The following is a 6000-nucleotide window of genomic DNA, read 5'->3' as shown; positions in this document are numbered from 1 at the left end:
TAATGTGAAATGTGTGCTTTTGCTGTGATAGCACTGGGCAAACCAAGCCCACATGAGTAAGGTGAGCAGTAATGCTATCTGCTGCTGTAGCTTCTCATCTAGAGTTAAAGAAATTACGGGCAAGGAAAGCAAGCGAGAGACTGTTTAGCAGGCCTTCCTCCCAGGCCGGGGATATGCCGCTCTCCCTGCACACTGCCGAATTGCAGTCAGAGCGGAGCAGTTGGCAGGGGGCTGAGGAGGTGCCTGCAGAAGGACCTCTCCACTCCGCTGGTGTGCCAGCGGCTCCCTGCTCAGCCCAGCCTATGCAAGGCTACGCAGTGGGGCTAGCGGCCAGCTGGCCTTACAGACCTCCACCAAGAGGCAAACCCTTATTCACCTGCATCTGGGAGACCACTGCTTGTCTTTGAGGAGCTTATTCTGCTGTTCAGTTCTTCCCAATAAAGTCCTGTTTGGTCAAGTCCATTTGTTAGATTTTCCTTCACAGATGTGACACACTGGGCATTCAGATAGAAAAAGATGGTTTTCCTCAGGTTCTGGGTGGGAGCTTGAGCTGATGTTTCCATGAAGACCCCTTAGATTCAACCTGGCCATTGCTGCTGCCAACCAACACCAGGCAGATGGGTAACACAGTGCTAATGTTTGAGCTGGAAACATTTGAATCAACTGAGCTTGATGGCTTCAGAAGCACAAACCAGTCATGCAGCCCTGTCCTTTCCTTTCCTTGCCTTGCTCACCTTGCCTGTCTTGTCCTGTCCTGCTTCTTATGCTGTAGTTAGCACCACAGTWGCTAAAGAGGCAGCAAATGCAGCATCGTTGCTAATGAGGCAGCAGTAAATGCCTTTGCGAATGTCTGAGACTGTGATGATCCACAGAGAAGCATAAATTTGGATTAAATGTGGTTCTGCTCTCAGAGGAATGAGTTCTACTGAATTTTTCCACTTGGATAGAATATGATACCTGATGAGGGCTGTCTGTCTATGGATACTATTTCAGTGTATAGTAAGCTGGAATATAACATTCTGATTTGATTTAAAAGACAACGCATAGCTTGCTGTTTCAGGGAGCAAGTGGATCAGAGCTTCAGCTGGCCCGTGACTGTGCAACTCTGTCAAAAAACTGTAATAGTACATACCAATGAAGAGGCTGGCTTCAGGTCTGTAATTGCTTTTGGCCTGTACTGTCTATGTTTACACTGCAAATACAGTGAGTGTGCTCCTAAGGTAAATGTACAGCTTGCTCTACAAAAGACTTAGAAAGCAACAGTGCATGTTTGAGACATGCTTCCATATAGTTCAGTTTTATATGTAGATGTTGTATCCTTTTTATGGGCTGCTTGGGATACAATAGATCTTAGTTTTTAAACTGAAACTGAGTCTGGCACAGCTGTTTAAAAGTCAGCCTCTGTGTAATCTCCAGTGATGGTTTTCACCCCTTGCTTTAGCTAACTTTCATTACCTGGAGAGGTTCAACTGCAGTTGGCTTCAGTGGTGTAAAATTAATTACTTTTGTATATTCCTGTGCTGTAAGCACTGGGTGCAGCCATTGTGCTGTGGTATTAGATTAAACTGAGTACATTATTAGCTTTATTGTTGATTCATTACAATCATAATGCAAACTGAAAGGACACATAGTACCCATTTACCAGTGTGCCTCTAGCAAGCACTGCAACACACAGGTGTATTTTTGAAAATGCCTTTATCAAGGAGTATACAATATTAGAAATTTCCTGAGTTGTGTACATGTCTTTCAAGTAGATTATATCAGATACAGAAAAAAAATTGCTTTTAACTTCAGATTTAAGGCAAGGTGCTCAAGATCTGACTCTGAATTGTATGTGCCATGCAGCTAGGATTTGACAGATGGTGCAGACACCTTAGCAACATTAATACCAATCTGTGCAACAGCAAACAAAGCTGCAAACTGAGAGCTAGACCATTTCCATGCATTGTAGTATTGATTGGCAAGTGTGTTCTTGTAAGTCTGTGTGAAATGTAAAGCAACCAAATACGTCTATGAAATAAGGTTGGACAAAAAYGAGGGACTCGCAAAGTCTCTCAGAGGCAGGTAGCTTGTGGCTGCTTGCCTCCCCTCGCCAGTCCCTTCCCTTTCTTCCTCCCCACTCCTGGAAGGAGCCATCTCCTCCGTTCATCACCCCATCGGTTTCCTTCCACTGCAACGTCATTCCTCTTCCACATGCTCCTTCATAAGGAGTCCTGAAGGAAGGGTGGGCACACTCACTGCTATTAAAATGTAGAGAAATGCTAATTAATAGGATCAGAAGGGGTGTTTCAAAGGGCAGACTTCATCTGGTAAAGATACAGTACATACCTTCAAGGGTCCCCAATCTTTTTGAAAGACGAGGCACTGGCTTGTATGTACATTTGTCAACAATTGTATATTCACCCCTGTGGGCTTGAATCAAATCTTACTACGCCCCAGTTTGTCACTGGTATAACCACTGATTTCAGTTAAATTATTCCATATTTACACTGGTGAGTATGAAGAAAGTCAGGTTTGCTAAGTACAGCAGATGACACAAAAGCAGTCTTTTTCTTCAAGGGAGGTTACACCATTAGTCACCACTGCAGGCACTTTGCTTTGCAGGTCTGTACACAGGGCAATCAGGCTTTCACAAAAGCAGACAAATGTTTCTGAGGGCTTCCTGGGTAGCTTGGTGCACTTGTAAACCTTTGTGCTGTTCTTTTGTTAAGGCTGGTTAAAACAGGTAATTGTCTGCTTCAAAAATGAATCAATAAAATTCCAGAAACAAATCACACTGCAAGTCAGAAACAAGGATTGCTGCATACAAGACTGACAAGGAAATACATGTGTCCCAGGAATAGCCCACAGCTGTTTACAAAGCACCTCTACTAGGACCTGAAGGGTGAGAGTAGTGCCATATGTCTTTGTATACACACATATAATAAATATTACTCACTAGGAGCCATTTGAATGGACCTTATAGAGCTCAAAGTCCTTCTAAGAAAATACATAGTTATTTGTAATAGGTATTACACAACTGCAATGGTTTTCAGCTTGTTGTCCTCTGACCCGGGACCAGGGGATTTGCTAAACACTGAGTAAGAAAATGAAAAGTCCTGTGATTAGGTTTCATTTCACTCTAGAGGGATTTGTATTTCTACTGGAAAACATTTAGTGTTTCATGACTCAAAAAGATCTGCAAGCTACTGACTATTGCTTTTGCCCTTTGCAGATGAGAGTAAATGACCTTATATAGATAAGAAATCTAAATCATCAGAGTTAGGTATTTAGCTCAAACTCATACAGCGAGTCTCAATTTTCAGGCAATGCACACACAAATCATTTTGGGGACTAAAAAAAAAAATCACATTTTACTCCGCCTCCTTCAAAATTAAATAAGCAAAACAGACAATTTCAACAAAAGATAAGTAAATAAAAGAAATTAAAAAATTATTTCCCGTTTAAATGCTTCTTCAAAACATTTTCAACCAGACCTAATTAGAAACCTGATTTCCTAGAAGCTTTCAGAAAATGTGCCCATTTCTTTCACATGTGTTTTTGCAGTGTCCCACACTTCATCTTATGCATGGAGAACCTCCCTGCAGAAATCTGGAATGCCTTTTCCTTTGATTTGCCTCTCACAGCTTGCCGATGCTCTGACACCAACAGGAAAAGCAGCCACTGTGTGTTTGCTAGGCTAAGAGGCAGCTGAGGAAGGGCAGTGCTTACTTAAACACTCAGACTTACATAATTCTGTATATATTTTATGTATACACACATATTTTAAATCCTGAGCATTTCAATCAGTACATATTTACATATATATATAAAAATGCATTTTGTGCACGCGCGCACACTTGTGTGTATATATACACACAAACCATATGGGCATAAGCTTATTTTATTTCTCCTTCATCCTTATATATTTTCTTAGTCTCCTTAGATTGTAAGTTTGGTGGATCAGACACTGCATCTGTACCCGCTGCATCTTGTCTTGAGGGGAGGGTATTCCTGTAATATTAAAATTAGTTTATAACCCAGTTATCTGTATTCAAAGAAAACTAAGGCTGAAAAGTCAAGCAGCCAAAGTTAGGAAACACCAGGATTAGGGAGTTCTGTGCCGCTTTAATTCAGTCGTCTCCTTTGCATATTGATAATACCTCATCACATATTCTCCTTTTTCTATAATCACTGCTTTGTTCAGGACATGAAATGTGCAGTACTAACCTACAGAGCAGTGAGGCAAGATTGGTTTTCCCCTGACTGTTCCACATATGAATTTACCTCCTATTCACTGCATGCTATTCAAACTCTGCTTCAGAGAAAAAATTGTTGTTTCCTCATGCCTTTATTACTGTTGGAGCGCATCTTGATCATCGTGGAGTGCCTCATGAATGTCTGTTCGCAACATCCTTGCTGAGGTGGGAGGAATGTCTGTCTCTGGTGGCAAACTGAGCTACAGATAGGTTAAGATAAAAATTTCAGAAACTTGGGGTATGCAGTTTGAGAAACACCTTTATTTTTCACAGTATCCATCGCCAAATAATTCTTTATACTTTCAAAGCCCAGCTCCCCAAAACTTCAATTTGGTGCTTAGCCCTTCTGAAAAATGAGGCCAGAGAATATCAAGACAGCCCTTAAATCCTGGATAACAGGCCCAAAATGCTGAGTAATGGTGTATGTGGCTATAGCTATGTTGAAGACTCCCAGTAAGCATAAAATGGCTCTCTGAGCCCTTTCCACGCTGTGGTTTGGGTCACCATACATCCTGTGGTAAAAAARCCTTAATTCTGTGCTCCTTCAGGCCAGCACATGTCAGAAGATCCACAAATGGAGTTTTGGAATGAATTAAATATGAAAATGAATAATGCACTTTGTACAACATTCCTGGGGAGGCTTAGTTTGAAATCACATTTAATTTTATGCTTCTCTTAAATATTTCATTTTCATTGCACTATAGAATTTTAATGCAAAAATGCTGAGTTACGTAATGGAAGCTGCAGTGGAGGCCTCACAGTTTTGGCAGCCAGGCAAGGAGATTCCAAGCTGTTGGCCCTTGAGAAGTTAGCAGGAGTCACTATGGGATGGGTAGTGAGTGAGTTGTCTGGATATTTTGTGAAATCATCCACCTTGACACCATTACCGGTGTTCAGGTCGGAATTATCATCGTTACATTCCAAAGTCAATCTCGAGTGTATTTCTGTGGGCCTGTCATTGCCCTTAAAGATCCTCAAGGTTTTCACAGACTCTGGCATAGTCCCATCTGTTTGCACTCGCTTTGGGTTTGGAAACCTTCCCTGACAAATGGAATGGGTCAGGTGATTTTGTCTTAAAGAAGAGGTAGGTGGATCTTTTAAGCACGATTTGCTAGCATTGCAGAAAAAGCAGGGTTTGTAAGAAATTTGTCTCCTTTCAAGCCTTTGGGCCAATATTTTGGCTCTTTGGTTCTGTTTCAAGACATGGTTAGAGCTGTTCCCTACTCAGCTGGAAATGCCAACTTTTGTGCATGATTGCAAGACCCTCTGGATTCTTGTGCCCTTTGAATAATTGCCCATGCACAGAGCGATCCCCAGGCTGCTGTGTGCTGTCAGCTCCAGTCTTTAAGGACTACCTGAGGTGCAGTGCCAGCTGAAAAAGATCACTGAAGCTGATTTTGGAAACCATCCACCATCACCCTGTAAGTTTTTCCTCCTTGTAATTTATAGAAATGACACAAGCTCTCTCCAGACAGTGCCCCATGCCTGCACCTTTTTGRTACCCTTCAGTTCAATATTACAATACATGCAAAGAGAGGGAGACGTAGGCGTAGGCATCATAGGGCTTGCTCACTTTTTGTCTCTTTTGGGTCATCTGTGGGCTGTGGAGCTGGCACTGGAAGCCAAATGCTCATCAGGTGACTAGAAGGATGAAATTCTGAAAACAGAAGATTGCTGAGAAAGGAGTATGGAGGATGATAGCGTGAAAAGCCAGAGTAATGAGCGACAGAGAGGTTCAGGCGTGTGGCAGAGAGAAGATGAG

This window comes from Apteryx rowi, unplaced genomic scaffold (assembly GCF_003343035.1).
Source record: "Apteryx rowi isolate R43461 unplaced genomic scaffold, aptRow1 scaffold_247, whole genome shotgun sequence".
In the NCBI taxonomy this organism is placed as follows: Eukaryota; Metazoa; Chordata; class Aves; order Apterygiformes; family Apterygidae; genus Apteryx; species Apteryx rowi.
This window is presented reverse-complemented; position numbering follows the sequence as displayed.